Below are 17,263 nucleotides of genomic sequence, written 5' to 3' on the forward strand. Positions count from 1 at the left end.
AGGCCCTTAAGGGGGGGTTTGTCCCCTGCGTAGTCGAATCAACTGTAAGTCAATTTGGATAAAATAAAATCGTCAGCTAAATAACACGTAATGTAATATCGAGCTGGCAACTGGTCATCCAGCTAAACCATATTGAGCAGGGAGCTAGTCTGTGGCAAACCACACATGCCCATGTATAGCAGTTTAATTGGATGTGTTCTCTAGGATAGGTAAGTATTTTGTGACCTTGGAATTATTAGGTTCTATCTGGATTCTGCATGGTTTTGAGATATTGAGCTTCAAAGATAAGTGAAAGGGTTCCAAGCAGATACAACCTTTTTAAACCATATTTTTGTTTAATATGTCACATATACGCTCAGTAAGCACCTTATTAGGTATTTATTAAGACGTTTTTTTAGACTTATTGGTCTTCTGCTGCAGTAGCCTATCCACTTAGTTTGACACATTGTGTACTCAGAGATGCTCTTCTGCATAAAACTTGTAATGTGTGGTTATTTGCATTACTGTCAGCTTTGACCAGTCTTTGACCAGTCTGGCCCTTCTCCTCTGACCTATCTCATTAACAACACATTTTTTGCCCACAGAACTGCTGCTCACTGGATATTTATAATTCTCTGCAAACTCCATAGACTGTTGTGCTTGAAAATCACAGGAGATAAGCAGTTTCTGAGATATTCAAACCACCCTGTCTGGCACCAACAATCATTCCATGGTCAAAGTCACTTAGATCACATTTATTCCCAGTTCTGACATTTGGTCTGAACAACAACTGAACCTCTTGACCACGTCTGTATGCTTTTATGCTTATAGTTGCTGCGACATGATTGGCTGATGAAATTTGCATGAACAAGCTGGTGTACATATGTAATAAATTGCTCACTGAGTGTATATTTAGTGCCATATAAACAACATATTTATGACACTAATTTTTGTCAAACATGTCAGTTAGAACCTTATAATTCAATGGTCTTGATTTGCTACTTGTTTTAAATCTCATTTTAAGGGGGAGAGGCCTTTCCAACCTCTTGACCAATCGGGTACCCCACAGTAACGCAGTGCTGCGCGGTTTTGTTTTGCCGCTCGGCGGGTGTGGAGGTGATGTCATTTCTGTGTGCAGTGCCTCAGACCCTGGACCGTAGAGCGGGAACACTGGAGGAGCAGCAGCAGTTGCTAGGCAACAGAGCGGAGGAAATTATCACACGAGTACTGTGTTTCTTTTTTTTTTTTTCTTCTTCCTTCGTCCCCTGGCCCCCCACCGAGTGCCCTGCCCAAGCAAGCTCCTTTTAATGCCCCTCTGCACTCCAGGTCTCAATCTCTGATTGGACGCAGACGGGGGGGTATGTGTAGTCGATTGGTTCGATTTGGCAACATCCAACTGGATGGTGGATTTGGTCTTGAGTCTGTACGTGTGTGCGTGTATGTGCGTGTATGTGCGTGTGCGTGCATATATATGTGTGTGTGTGTGCCCATGTGTGTATGCGTGCATGTACGTGTGTGCGTGTGTACGCATGCGTGTGTGTGTGTGTGTGTGTGTGTGAGAGAATGAGAATGTTAAATATGTGGGAGGTGTAGGAGTAGATTAAAAATGTGTGCTTGTATATCTGCATGTGAGGATGAGAAACGGCTTGCAAATGTGCTGATGTGTGAGATTCTCCAACAGCTGTCAAAAGGCATAAAAACATAAATAAATAAGACAACTGAAACACATTTCTAGATAAAGCAGGTGTGTGTATGTGAGTGTGCATTCTTGCATGTGTGGGAAAGAGAAAATTTGTAGCTGTGCGTTTGGAGATGTAAACGTATACCACTGCATGCAGGACAGTGTAAACAAAATGTGTGTGTGAGTGTGAGAGAGAAGACGTGGGTGTGAGGGTATGTGTGTCTGTGTGACAGAGAGTGAGGAGTGTGGGTGTGTGAGTGTGAGAGAGGGAGACAGGAGTGTGAGTGTGAGAGAAGGAGAGAGGAGTGTGAGTGTGAAAGGGAGAGGAGTGTGGGTGTGAGAAAGGAGTGGGTGTGTGTGAGAGAGAAAGGAGTGGGTGTGTGTGTGAGAGAGAGAGGAGTGTGGGTGTGAGAGAGAGAGCGGGAGAGAGAGGAGTGTGGGTGTGTGAGAGGTAGAGGAGTGGGTGTGTGAGAGAAAGGGAGAGAGAGAGGAGTGTGGGTGTGTGAGAGAGAGGGAGAGAGAGGAGTGTGGGTGTGTGAGAGAGAGGGAGAGAGGAGTGTGGGTGTGAGAGAGGGAGAGAGAGGAGTGTGGGTGTGTGTGAGAGAGGGAGAGAGGAGTGTGGGTGTGTGAGAGGGAGAGGAGTGGGTGTGTGAGAGGGAGAGAGAAGAGTGTGGGTGTGAGAGAGAGAGAGGGAGAGAGCAGTGTGGGTATGTGAGAGAGGGAGAGAGAGGAGTGTGGGTGTGTGAGAGAGAGGGAGAGAGAGAAGTGTGGTTGTGAGAGAGGGAGAGAGAGAGGGAGAGAGAGGAGTGGGTGTGAGAGGGAGAGAGAGAGAGAAGAGTGTGGGTGTGAGAGAGAGAGAGGGAGAGAGAGAGAGAGGAGTGTGGGTGCGTGAGAGAGAGAGGGAGAGAGAGAGAGGAGTGTGGGTGTGTACACGCTGGAGCTTGGGTCCTCCCCTGAGCTCTGAGTGATGCGCTCTCTCTGTCTCTCAGACGCCCGGCCGAGCTGCCTCTCACTGCAGCCGCTAATCTCCTAAACGGACACTTACGCACACACACACACACACACACACACACACACACACATGCACACACACACACGCGCACACACACACACACACACATACAGCAGTAGACAGACGTGATGCTACTCCAGCCTAGCCTGCCGGCATCCTGAATCTCTGCAGCAGGAGGCTACACGCTGTGCCGGGGAACAGGAAGAGCTACACAAGGTACAGTGCAGCCTACGCTACAGGCGGTGTGTGCGTGCATGTGTGTGTGTGCACGTGTGTGTGTGTGCGCATATGCGCCGCGCGTGTGGAAGACGCTGACGGAATGCTTCCCTCCACCCCACCCCCGCTTCCCCCGAGGCTGTCCCCCGGCAGAGGAGAGCTCAGCCTGGGCTGGGGAGAGAGAGAGACGGGGGCTGGGATCGGCTCGTGGAGCCTAAGAGAGAGCGAGCGTGTGTGTGTATGTGTGTGTGTGTGTGTCAGGAGGGGAGCGTGTCAGACGCTTGCTTACAACCAGGTCCGGGCTTTGCCCGGGCATCATATTTCGCGATAGTTCTGTCATCTGACGGGAGAAGAGGGGGAGAATGAGAGAGGGAGCGTGGAAGTGAGGGGTAGGGAAGATAAGGCGAAAGAAGGGAGCCGGCAGAAGCGAGAAAAAGGGAGGGAGGGAGAGTGAGACGGAGGCGGAGGGGTACCACGGACGACGATCGTCTGGGCTCAAGGTCGTCCGTGGCGAAACGGGGGGATGCCATCGGTGGCGAGTGTCTCCATGGTGGGTGTTTGTGAGTGAGATCCCAGAAACAGGTGTGTGAGATTTTAAACCCAGGCAAACACCAGTGATACTGCGTTGCCTGTGACCAATAAGACAGCAACATTGTAACATGAGCAACTATCAGATATCCGGTTGATCGTGACATTGATCGTGTGGGCAGTCTGTTTTATTATGTGGGGAAAGTATACTATCACTATGGCAACTTGTACGGAGGGTATAGAAGCACCCCACATTGCTATCTGTGGTTGGAGGAACAGGTCAGGAAATTGGCTGTGGCAAAGGGAAGAAACCATTTCGTCCAGGTCGCGTGCAAACAGATGCGGTAGAATGAGAATTGTAGGGCCTAGAAATCTTTTTAGGTGACTGGCAAGGTGACAGGCTGTTTGACTGGCTGGTTGACCAGCTGATTGGTTGGTTGGAAGGTGAGCTGGCTGATTGGCTGTCTGCCAGGAAATTTGATTGACTGCAATTTTCCGCCACAGTCCTGAGAGCCTATTGTAGGAACACGATCAATACTATGACCAGGATGGTTTGTGCTTCGAGTGCATGAACCGGTATTCTGAGATTCATTTTTTTGTTTCTGCTCAGCATTAAGAAAATGTCTCGATAAGATAAACAATGGAATATGGGAAATATTCAAAAGGTTTTCTAGGCTTTCGACAATGACAGCGATGATGATTATTATTAGTGTGGTTCTCACACATGCTTTCCAACAAAACATAATACAAGTAAAACTACAATCCAAATACAATACGAAAGCAATACAAATATAAAATATTCTTAATAAAGGACAGTGGATTAGGTGATATTTAATGTACATAAAAGTACATTTATAGAGAAATTAAAAGCCGGCTTCCAAAGATTATGCACCCCCTTTATCAGACGTTGTGTCATTACTTCCGATTCTACTCTAGCCTACTAATTTGACGAATGCGTGACATGGACTCCAAATCCCTGAGAGGAGCCATTCTGGTAGCTATGGAAGAAGATACCGGAAGACTTAACTCACTGATCAGCCGCGTGAGTTTCGAGGCTTTGTACAAAATTCCGTATCTTGGTTGGAATTGAAATGATGGAGCAGTCATAAAGTTGAAATAACAATGATAACTTACGAAACATACTTATTTAAATAACTAGAGGCAGGTGTTGTGGCTTGGGACGCTGAGTTGCCGCGTCACCACAGTAACATTTAATGGTTTCCGTGTTTTAATGAGGACTTAAGTAGGACAGGGAGAAGCCAAATGTGTCAACATTGGAGGAATTCCTTGAAAATCGTGCATCCATTAGCTGCGAAGCCGTGGGGATTTTCTCAAACTCGGCGTGTTTGCGCTGTGATGTTTGCGTCCTTTCATGCCTCTCCGGGACACACCGCGTTCGGGAAAGGAAACTGCTGTTTAACACTCAAACCCTGAGACGAGCTCTCAGGAGGCCAATCCGTGGAAAGCCTGACCGCGTGCTCATCCAGGACTTTTTTTTTTTTTTCGAGAGGGACCTTAGCTGCGCTTTTGTCCGCAGCTATTCAATGAACATTGGCGGTCAATAGGTGGTATTTGTAAGTGACACATTGATCAACGACGACTTTTACACATAGGAAGGAGAAAGGCAAAAGCGGAACAAAGTAGAGGATAGTAAATATTCTATCAGTGTGAATTATATATTCATATTCCACCAGTGAATCTGGATGTTACGACCATTTTTACAATCCATGGTCAGAAAAATGGTTAGTCATTTTAGAGCAAGTTAGTCATGAGACATAAAACCAGAATATCTCCACGTCCGCACAGTGACCACACCCACGCTCTTCAGTCGACATGATGTTCTGAACATCTCCAATAGACGCATGTGTGTGCATGTGGGTCACCCCTTCGATCTCGGCCGGTATTGAAGAATGCTGCTCTTTTTTTTACTCAAATACAAAAAATTATCAGTCACACATTCAGTGTAGTACACTGAGAACAAGAACAATGCTGTACAACTAGAATTAATACTACTACTGCTGACAATGACATGTTATTATCCCACTACTACTACTACTACTACTACTACTACTACTACTAATAATAATAATAATAATATGCTATTGTTCATGTGTGGTATTATGTCTACTACTAAATGTAATGATACATATGATGTATTCATATATGTGTAACAGCAGGATGCAGGAACTCTCAAACAGGGTGACTCAGCAGCGATGCTGTCAGTCTGGTCTGTTGTCTCTCCCGGCCTGCCCTTCCTCCCTCCCTCCCTCCCTTGCTGCCGGTTAATTGGACGCGCGCCTTCCGATAGCGTTCTTGGCAGCCATGTCGATTCGTGCAGCCAGCCAGTGCCGTCTGGCTGTCGACTGATCTCACCCTACCTTCCGCGGAGCTCGGGACCGACCCCCCCTCCGCAATTAGCGCAAGGACGCGCGTTCCCTCCGACGCTCGGATCAATGAGTTCACAGCTACTCGCTGCTCCTCTGGAGATCAAACGCCCGTCACAAGTGGCACGGGATCGGCTCTTATTGATTTTTATAACTTTCTCGGTTGGAGGTTAGGAGGATATAGGAGTGGTTTAGGGGTCCTGGTTGGAGGGTAGGAGGATATAGGAGTGGTTTAGGGGTCCTGGTTGGAGGTTAGGCGGATATAGGAGTGGTTTAGGGGTCCTGGTTGGAGGTTAGGAGGATATGGGAGTGGTTTAGGGGTCCTGGTTGGAGGGTAGGAGGATATGGAAGTGGTTTAGGGGTCCTGGTTGGAGGGTAGGAGGATATAGGAGTGGTTTAGGGGTCCTGGTTGGAGGGTAGGAGGATATAGGAGTGGTTTAGGGGTCCTGGTTGGAGGGTAGGAGGATATAGGAGTGGTTTAGGGGTCCTGGTTGGAGGTTAGGAGGATATAGGAGTGGTTTAGGGGTCCTGGTTGGAGGTTAGGAGGATATAGGAGTGGTTTAGGGGTCCTGGTTGGAGGATATGGAAGTGGTTTAGGGGTCCTGGTTGGAGGGTAGGAGGATACAGGAGTGGTTTAGGGGTCCTGGTTGGAGGATATAGGAGTGGTTTAGGGGTCCTGGTTGGAGGGTATGGGAGTGGTTTAGGTGTCCTGGTTGGAGGGTAGGAGGATATAGGAGTGGTTTAGGGGTCCTGGTTGGGGAATAGGATGATATGGGGGTGGTTTAGGGGTCCTGGTTGGAGGATAGGAGGATACAGGAGTGGTTTAGAGGTCCTGGTTGGAGGGTAGGAGGATATAGGAGGAGAGAAAGAGAGAAAGGCCTCCTGAACCCTATAAATGGGCAGAGCCATCGCATGTTTAGGGGTCCTGGTTGGAGGATAGGAGGATGTGGGAGTGGTTTAGGGGTCCTGGTTGGAGGGTAGGAGGATATGGGAGTGGTTTAGGGGTCCTGGTTGGGGAATAGGATGATATTTGGGTGGTTTAGGGGTCCTGGTTGGAGGATAGGAGGATACAGGAGTGGTTTAGAGGTCCTGGTTAGAGGGTTGGAGGATATAGGAGTAGAGAAAGAGAGAAAGGCCTCCTGAAACCTATAAATGGGCAGAGCCATCGCATGCCATCTGTGGATTGCTGCTTTAACAGAATCTGTTCTTTGATGTGGAGTGAAGTCTTCTGATTGGTTCATATGAAGTAGTTGAAACCATTATGGGGTTCAAGGCCCACACGTATCAGTGTTCTCTTCCTGGTTTTAGTATCTAAAATGCTCACAAAATGTTTGCGAAGAGCAGTGACATATAGGGTTTTTGGAATGAACAGAGCCCAATTCCCCCTTCCTGTGGTCAGCTCTCTGTATTACCATTGAGCAGTGCCATCCAATAATTATGCAAAAACATACGTCATGTCACGTGGGAAATCATTTTACAAACAGCTCCAAAAAATAGCAGACCCTAGAATATGCATAGTTCTCCCAAAATGGAAATTATTTTACTTGAATCAGTATGGAACACAAATGGAAAGCTCCAGGATGATATGAAAAGCTAAAGATATGTAAGTTGCTTTGGCCTCACCTAAATAATGTAATGTCATGCGATGATGTTATCATACTGGAGTCGTTCACTGTACATGACTTCACTTGATGGGCGGGGCCTTCAGTGCAGCCTTGAGTAGGGAACTTCAACTCGATTTCCTCAGCAAATAACCCGCTGTATACATGGATGTCTGTACAAGAATGTAACCTGCTCTGGCTAAGAGGGTCTAACAAAACAAAACATAACATAATGAGGGAACAGGCCAGTCAGCCCAGCAATGCTTGCCTTTTCCTACCACAAAACTGCCTACTGCTTCGTTTGCCTAACAGCTCAGTTAGTATCTAGCACCTTATCAAGCCTGGTATTGAAATCCCTGAGTGTTTCTTCCTCCACTACATGTCCTGGTAAGCTGTTTCACACTGCCCACTCTCTGTGTGAAAAAAATACTGGCTAATATCTGTAAAAGGCAAAAGAAAAAGAACAACATTCAGGTCATGAAAGCTACTACACAAATACTATTCATCCTCACTACATGAGCTTAGTCTCATATAGACCTGTAGTGCTGCAGTAGTGGCCTGTTGGCCATTTCCTTCTTTTCATTTTCAATAATCTTTAATCGTTGGTCCCATTTTTGGACTGAGAGGAATTTATAACACCGGCACAAGCCAAAAGATAAAAGGACAGCAGAGAAAAAGGAAGGCAGTTGCAAAAAAGATGGTAAAAGAGGACATGGGCAGATGTGGGCAGACAAGTGGAGACTTATAACCTCACCGCTATGCCAATGTAATTGAGCTGGCCAAGCTGGTCATAAAGCTTGGTATGAGCTGGTCAACCAGCTAGTGCTGGGAGCTTGTCTGAGCTTGTCAACCAGCTACCAGCTGTTTAAAAACCTAGCGTGAGCTAGGTTCTTGCAGATGCTAAAAGTGGCCCGGTTCAACAGGTTAATGTCGATTTCCCTGCTTGTCACGTCTCCAGGAAATAAAACAAAGTGCACTTCAGCTGAAGAGAGGGGGAAAAACTGTTGAAGGACAGAGCAAGGTCAGGTTGTCAAAGCAGATGAGGTTTTTTTGTGACCATTTTTAAAAATTAATGATGCCAAAGGACAGCAAGCTTTTGCGTCCTTATGAGTCATCTCTCAGCCTGCTCACTGACTTTAATGTTGTCCGGTATGCTTTCCTTAAAAGACCCTGTGCGATGCATTGTTTTACTGCAATTGAAGTACAATACATTTTGTGGCCATGATAGCCACGATATATGGGATGTATGCTTACATTTATATATAGAATAATGAAGTTTCCATTTGAAGTAAAATATAGTATTTCCAAACTTAAGTGTTGATGGAGGTTTGTATATCTATATTGATATCTGCTTCCAAATTGTTTCACTAGACACACTGCAGATTGGTTGAAATGAAAGTTCCATCAAAATTTCGAAATTATCTTGCAAGTTTTAAAATGACCAACACTACATCCTTGTGTATGGTGGGTATATTAAATTTGTTGGTTTCAGGATTTCAAACTGTATAAGGCAATTGCAGTATATTTGGCTGGAATTTAAACCTCTGGTTTAAATCCTTCTACCACAGAAATGCATTACAACTGGAACAGCTAATCCTTATTTCACAGATTTTCACAGTCCTGTGGTGTAGAGGTTTAAGCCTGAGGTTTAAATTCCAGCTAAGCAAGCTGCAATTGACCCAGTAAAATTGGCTTAATAACATTTTGTTTGTTTTCATAGATTAGTTATATATATAACATGATTTTGATTGTACGAGGTATTTAGCCCTCTTCTTGCTCTAGTGCTAGCTGAAAGCGCTGGGTAAGACAGGAGTGGTCTCTTCTTGTGCTAGCTGAAAGGGCTGGGTAAGACAGGAGTGGTCTCTTCTTGTGCTAGCTGAAAGCGCTGGGTAAGACAGGAGTGGTCTCTTCTTGTGCCAGCTGAAAGCCCTGGGTAAGACAGGAGTGGTCTCTTCTTGTGCTAGCTGAAAGCCCTGGGTAAGGGAGTGAGTGGTCTCTTCTTGTGCCAGCTGAAAGCCCTGGGTAAGAGAGGAGTGGTCTCTTCTTGTGCTAGCTGAAAGCCCTGGGTAAGGGAGTGAGTGGTCTCTTCTTGTGCTAGCTGAAAGCGCTGGGTAAGACAGGAGTGGTCTCTTCTTGTGCCAGCTGAAAGCCCTGGGTAAGACAGGAGTGGTCTCTTCTTGTGCTAGCTGAAAGCGCTGGGTAAGACAGGAGTGGTCTCTTCTTGTGCCAGCTGAAAGCCCTGGGTAAGACAGGAGTGGTCTCTTCTTGTGCTAGCTGAAAGCCCTGGGTAAGGGAGTGAGTGGTCTCTTCTTGTGCCAGCTGAAAGCCCTGGGTAAGAGAGGAGTGGTCTCTTCTTGTGCTAGCTGAAAGCCCTGGGTAAGGGAGTGAGTGGTCTCTTCTTGTGCTAGCTGAAAGCCCTGGGTAAGGGAGTGAGTGGTCTCTTCTTGTGCTAGCTGAAAGCCCTGGGTAAGGGAGTGAATGGTCTCTTCTTGTGCCAGCTGAAAGCCCTGGGTAAGACAGGAGTGGTCTCTTCTTGTGCTAGCTGAAAGCCCTGGATATTACAAGTATTCATATCATAACCATAACCACACTTTTCTGAATAAAAGTAAAATGTGTCATTTACATGTTTAGGGGGCAGCCTGTAGCCTAGTGGCTAGTGTACAGCCTGTACAGCCTCCATCCAGAATGTTGGGCCCTTGAGCCAGCCTATTGACCCTAGCTCAAGGGACCTTTTATCCAAATAAGTTAATTGACACCCCTCTTTGTGCACCTTCTCTTTGTAGGGATAACACTCAGAGTCATCTTCTGTAGCATGCTATGGGACTGCTGAACATATTGGGGGCAACATCAACCATCCCTCCATACAGAATCGTTCAAGTGAAAACTGCACTTTTGCACGCGCAGACATATAGTCCAGTTGTGCGTGTGTGTGTGTGTGAATTAGCCTTACATGAGTCAGATAGCTGTTATGTTGCTTTCCAAGGTCCTGTATCTGTTATCTGTTGCTCATCGCCTATTTGCTATTGGCTCCTTTGAGGAGGAACAGAGAGCAGCTGCTGATTGAGCTTGGTACAGAAACGCGTTATCTGCTCCTTCTGCGTGGCCCAGAGAGAGCCATGCGCCGGCTAATCCGGCGGCTGCCGCCGATCGCAGGAGGCTTAGAAAGCCGCAGATAGATTAGCCATTCAAATCTGCAATTAGCCGCACCGGGGCTGTGCCCGGTTAGATTCTCCAATGTCGTTCAATTGTTTTTGCGAAGGGAGGCGCGGCATAGATAACGCCCAGGCTCTGCGTGTCCGCTGCCAGGAACAGGGCCACCTTGCTGAAGCCTGTGCCACCTACCTTCCCGTTTCGGCCAAGCAATGACTCACAGCCTTGATTTCTGCACCCTATGGAGCAGGGAGTGTGCATGCTTATGGAGCAGGGGAGTGTGCATGCTTATGGAGCAGGGGAGTGTGCATGCTTATGGAGCAGGGGAGTGTGCATGCTTATGGAGCAGGGGCGTGTGCATGCTTATGGAGCAGAGAGTGTGCATGTTTATGGAGCATGGCGTGTGCGTGTTTATGGAGCAGGGCGTGTGCATGCTTATGGAGCAGGGCGTGTGCATGCTTATGGTGCAGAGAGTGTGCATGCTTATGGAGCAGGGAGTGTGTGTGTTTATGGAGCAGGGGATTGTGCATGCTTATGGAGCAGGGAGTGTGCATGCTTATGGAGTAGAGAGTGTGCATGCTTATGGAGCAGGGAGTGTGTGTGTTTATGGAGCAGGGGAGTGTGCATGCTTATGGAGCAGGGAGTGTGCATGCTTATGGAGCAGGGCGTGTGCATGCTTTTGGAGCAGGGCGTGTGCATGTTTATGGAGCAAGGAGTGTGCATGCTTATGGAGCAGGGAGTGTGCATGCTTATGGAGCAGAGAGTGTGCATGCTTATGGAGTAGAGAGTATGCATGATTAGGGAGCAGAGAGTGTGCGTGTTTATGGAGCAGGGAGTGTGCCTGCTTATGGATCAGAGAGTGTGCATGCTTATGGAGTAGAGAGTGTCCATGTTTATGGAGCAAGGAGTGTGCATGCTTATGGAGCAGGGAGTGTGCATGCTTATGGAGCAGAGAGTGTGCATGCTTATGGAGTAGAGAGTGTCCATGTTTATGGAGCAGGGAGTTTGCATGTTTATGGAGCAGAGAGTGTGAATGCTTTCACGAGTCCAAGAACTGTTGGTATTTTATGTTTAAAGGATGATTAACGTCCATTGCAAATGCTTTTCTGATATTTCACTTTTGTGAACAAATTTGTTATCAATTTTAAGAGGTGTCATAAAGCACAAACAAACAAGAGAAAAATAACTAAGAGGGCAAAAAACACCAAAAATAGCTAAATGAAGGGTGGCAGTAGTATGATGTCTTGAGAACTGGGCTGGTCACTCAGAGACAGTGGGTTTGTCTGGCTGTCAGTGGGTTTGGGAGACAGTGGGTTTGTCTGGCTGTCAGTGGGTTTGTCTGGCTGTCAGTGGGTTTGGGAGACAGTGGGTTTGTCTGTCTGTCAGTGGGTTTGGGAAACAGTGGGTTTGTCTGGCTGTCAGTGGGTTTGGGAGACAGTGGGTTTGTCTGGCTGTCAGTGGGTTTGGGAGACAGTGGTATGTGGTCTGGCTGTCACAGCTGTTGCACCTTATGGTACGTAACCTGAGCAGCTTCAGTGAACGTGGAGCAGCTTAAACGGGTCGTATGTAAACATGCACGCCATGCACGTGAGTCCAGATGGCCGCGTCTGCCAGATGAAGAAAGGAAAACGAGCGACAGGTTTGATTGGTTGGCTAGGTTGGGTTTGTTCCTTCCGTGCGGTAGTGCTGGCTTCAGCGAAGGCATCGCTCCGGTTCTCCACGGTGAACTTCAGCTGTCCTTTCCAATATTTCCGCCAGGCTCGTGATTCAGCGCCGTCCACCCGAGATGCAGTGACTGTTTGAGGCCTCCATCATCGCTGTGGCAGTTATGTCGGGAGATAAATGTCGCACAAGCAGCATCACGCTCCTGCACAGCAGGTTCTGTAGATGTATGATGTATTGGTCATTTTAAATCCACTGCCCCCCCCACCTCAGCTGAATCTCTAACAAGGCTGTGGAGACTGTGCGCAACATAGAGACTTTTCTCGAAATTAGCTCCCGCAGAGGGACGTGGGTGTACCCTGTTTGCTGGTGCGGGAAGAGCACGTCTTCTACCAGAACAGTGATGGGTAGAAAACCCACTCTGCAGGGGCAGGCAGCAGGCCTATAATCCTCCGTAATCGTCCACCGAGCGCACCTGTGGCACAGGTGGACGCCCCTCGGCGGGGTCTAAAAGCCTCTCCAACATTAGGATCTGAAACGCCAGGAGGAGCCAGAGCTCTGTTGCTAAAGATTAGCCCAGAATCATCACTGGTGACTGCATTGGGATTCGCCTCATTTCCTGTTGCGTCACCTGGTGGTGGTGGTGGTGTGTGATTACTGGTACGATCGGATCAGATTGGAACACATGGGCTGCATCTGAAATCATGTGTGTGACAAAAACCATAGCAGCATAAAATAGTGTGTTAAAACTACCCGGACATCACACTTATATTCCGTGAAATATCATAGAGTGCGGACACTGGACAAGATGCTGGTACGAGTTTCCCACAGTGCATTGCGCTAGGTCACGACCCAAGCAACTAGGAGGGCGGTGTTCCAACCAAAGCTGAATACAAATGCGAGTATTACCTTTATGCTTCGCGGAGGATACTTAAAATCAATGGATCAATTTTCAGTTTTCCTTGCACAAATAGCCTATACACTTAGAGGTTTGACACAGTGTTCAGAGATGCTGTTCTGCATACCACTGTTGTAATGCCTGAGTATTTATTTTACTGTCTTTGACCATTCTGGCCATTCTCCTCTGACCTCTCATTAACAAGGCGTTTCTGGTGGCAGAACTGCTTCTCACTGGATGTATTTTGTTCTATGCTGTGCGTGAAAATCCCAGGAGATCAACAGTTTCTGAGATATACAAACCACCCTGTCTGGCACCAACAATCATTTCACGGTCAAAGTCCCTTTGATCACATTTCTTCCCCATTCTGACATTTAGTTGCAGCCACATGATTGGCTAATGAAATATTTGCATGAACAAGCTGGTGTACAGGTCTACCTAATATAGTGATCACTGACTGTAAATAGTATGTACATTACATTACATTACATTATATTATTGGCATTTGGCAGACGCTCTTATCCAGAGCGACGTACAGTTATTAGACTTAGACAATCCTCCCCTGGAGCAATGCAAGGTTAAGGGCCTTGCTCAAGGGCCCAACAGCTGTGCGGATCTTATTGTGGCTATACCGGGATTAGAACCACCGACCTTGCGTGTCCCAGTCATTTACCTTCACCACTACACTACAGGCCGCCCTGTGGTGTGTAGTGTGTAGTGTTTGATTTGGGACGCCGCCCCAGATACCTGTTCAGCCGCCGGCCCACCTACGTCACAACCCCCGGCCGCCATTCTTCACGCGGTGGCTGCGTTCAAATTGGTTTCTAAGTGAAATTTCCTCAGAGTGCGAAAAGGCTGTCGTTTTCACTCAGGCATGAAAGCACCTTCTAAGACAGAGGTTTTCAAATTGATTTGTCTGAGGAAATTGGAGCGGGGCTGTGAGGCGACTTGTCTGGTTAAGACGCCGCTCCGGTGTGCGGGGGAAGCCCGCGGTATGACGTGGGATCCGGGCCGAGGCGGCCGGACCTGCAGCACGACGCACGATTGCCCACGAGAACGCGGGACGTCCTTGTCCCAGGGCTCACCACCAGCCCTCAGTGACAGGTCTGGAGCATCTAAGGCTAATTTATGCTTCAGCGACAAAGTGTCTTGTGACAAAAGTGTCTTTGCCCAACGCCATTTTGCATTTATAGTTCAGAGACAGTGCGCTTTGCTACTATAGCAACCGGCTTTTCCTCATTTCGCTAGCTAGCTATGAAATGTCTGTATGCAGAACAGAAATGTCTTCATTTTTAAAAGCAAGTAGCCTAGTAGGAAACTAATATCCTTTCCATGGCAACCTTTTGTCTTGGTTTCAGTCAACCAACATTTCTGATGGGTGTCTGCGACCTTACAAAAACCTGCAGCCACAGGACACCTACTACTGATGCTTAAAAGTGTCAGCTTGATGTCAAAAGTGTAAAAACTTTCTTCTTCTTTTTTTACCACAGATATGTTTCAGCACGTTGACACTGAAGCATAAATTAGCCTTAAGGACTCTCCCCTGTCTTGTGTATTTCATAGCCAAAATGGCGGACCATGGTATGAGAAGCGGCGGCTGACACGAACAGTGGGTTTGGAGGCACGTCCGCTCTCAGAGGAGGGTGCACCAACAAGTCCCAACACACACTTTGGGCCTTCCGAAAAATGGTGTTTAAAAAACGTCACTGTTACCTGTGTGGCTGTCAATCAACAGTAACTCCACCCCTCTTAGTTTCACCTTTCCCACCTAGTGAATGATATCCCTTTCATGAGTTTATCAAAGTCATAACTTCAGTCTTCAGACAGAGGGTAAATGAACCCCTCTGTGGAGCCCATGTTACAGCATTCCCATACTTGGGGGGACATTTCACTTATGGGGACATTTTGTTAGATCTCATCATGGCGGAAGACAGTGGATACGTTGACCTTGTCTCGCGCTCGCCAGAACGCCGCTCTGAAATTTGATTTAGGCAGCTGCTTGAGCTGTTGCCAGCCAGCCAATTGTGGAATCGAACTTTTGGTAATTTATGTGCTTTTACGTGTCTTGTTGCTTTCAGACTCCAAGGTGACTCTTGTTTTTATGAGGACAGTTCAGTGACAGCATCCCAGTAAAGAGGGGCGGGGGCGGTTGGGGGGGGGGGGGGCGGTGTTCAGGGCTGCTGCTGTGAGGTCTTCCAGTGCCTGTAATTTGGTTGTTTACTGAACTTTGAGCCTGTGGCCCTATTCACCCAAGTGCAGCGCTAATCAAATAATACGATTATGACTAATTAAAGCCACAGAAGGGCGGCGTTAGAGCTGTTGTTGTTGTGCGAGGAGCTGGGCCGGAGCCGGTCAGAAGTGAATGTAAGGAGGAGTGATTCCCGTCCTGCGGCTGTGAGAACCAGGCCGGTTTCACACTCCAGTGGGGCCAGGGAGTTGTGGGAGGCGGTGGGGTGGTTGGGGGCCGACCTTCGGATAGACGGTTTTGGATTCAAATGCTTTTCCTCTGAAATACTCTCAGAAGTGCAAACCCTGCCTTGCGGCCCTCTTGGTTGGCTCAATTGCTCTAGGGAAGATCATTTGAGCACACAAAAGCATTTGGATCCAAAATAATGAAGTAATTGAGCCAGGTCTAGTTGAGGGCTATGGTACACGGGGTATCACCTTCCGATAAGTGCCTGTGTGTATGTGTGTGTGTGTGTGTGTGTTTGTATATGTAGGTGTACACTTCCATATATTGCTGCACTACCAGCGAGAGGAAAGCCCATCTCTCTCTCTGAAGGGCCGGTGTGTTTCATTGAGGTGACCGTGGCCAGGGGCTCTGAGGCACTCAACCTGCCCAGTTTTACGGAGCACTTGACCTGCCGCTCGCTGCAGCTGAGCGGGCTCCTCCAAAGGGATCAGGGGCCCTTGCAGCCACCTCAGTCACCGTGAGCGGGATCAGTGTTGACGGATTACGGTCAGGAGGCCGATTTCTCCGCGCTACCCGCCCCGTCGCCGTTCGTTCCGCTCGGATCTCATTCCGCCGACGGGAGGCTTTTCCCCCACGGAACACCGAGCACCCCCCGCCCGCCCCCCCCCTTCCGTGTTCGTACCTGCTGGTTGCTAGGAGACCGCACTGTTGCGAAACCGGCTCGGTCCCCCCGTCAGCGAGCGAGCGAGCGAGCTTCTGCGGAAGCTCCTTTTTCAGGGATGGGGGCTGGGGCCCCCGTGGGTGTCGCTTCCCGTGGGAACGGAGACGGACACGGCCAGCGACGATTGGCACGGTTCCGTCGATCACGCCACCGGCGCTGGAGCCGTCGCCCTGGTAACCAGCCCACGCACAAAAAAAACCAGACCGGTGGTGAATGGGAGAAGGGACAGGCTGAGGAGGCAGCCCTGCTGCACACACGTGTACCTCCTGGCCATATGTAGCGCCTCTGTGGAGACACGAGCCACAGGTGTCTTCATTTAAACAGCCGAGGCTAATGGGAAATAATATAACGGCGAATATTAATAACATATTGCGCCAAATTACAGTTACCTGACCTCCCCCCACAGTGTGTGGGTAGCAACAGAGAAGCTGAGAAACAGTTATGCAGAAATAAAATGGTGTTACAGTAGCTGTAAAGTGCTCCTTCTTATCTGAGACCTACTCGCAATGTTCTGCCTCGCAGTGCTTTGACTGGATATGTGAAGTGAGCAAATTTTCTAGTATCTGATGTTACATTACAGATATTTTTTACATCACAGTTATTTGGCTGACACTTTTATCCAAAACGACTTACAGTTGAACTAGACTAAGCAGGGGACAATCCCGCCTGGAGCAATGCAGGGTTAAAGGCCTTGCTCAAGGGCCCAACGGCTGTAAAGAGCTTATCGTGGCTACACTGGGGCTTGAACCACCAACCGTCCAGCTCTCAGGCATGTACCTTAGCCACTAGGCTACGGGCTGCCCAATGTACATTAAAAATATGTGTTTGGTGTGGAATTAGACTCTGATGAACCCCTTTTCCCCTCCCTTTGCTCTCAGTTTGGTTTGGGATGCCAGTTTCTTCTCACGCTTCCTAAATCTGCACAGCATATTTCCCATCTCTCCCCTCTCCCACAGAGAGCAGCGGGGCGGCAGCATTGAGACATGCAAATGTTTTCATCAATAATTCATCCTGCGGA

General features: G+C 48.1%; 1 long non-coding RNA gene across 1 annotated transcript in view; it reads left to right on the forward strand.

Moving 5' to 3' along the window:
- The first annotated feature begins 2,657 nt into the window (after window positions 1–2,657).
- Window positions 2,658–17,263, forward strand: part of LOC133105695 (uncharacterized) — a 54,090-nt gene continuing 39,484 nt past the window's right edge. Inside the window, exon 1 of the long non-coding RNA XR_009703889.1 lies at window positions 2,658–2,888. This is a non-coding gene — a long non-coding RNA (uncharacterized LOC133105695). The remainder of the gene's footprint in view (window positions 2,889–17,263) is intronic.

Source organism: Conger conger, chromosome 12 (genome assembly GCF_963514075.1).
Source record: "Conger conger chromosome 12, fConCon1.1, whole genome shotgun sequence".
NCBI classification, from domain to species: domain Eukaryota; kingdom Metazoa; phylum Chordata; class Actinopteri; order Anguilliformes; family Congridae; genus Conger; species Conger conger.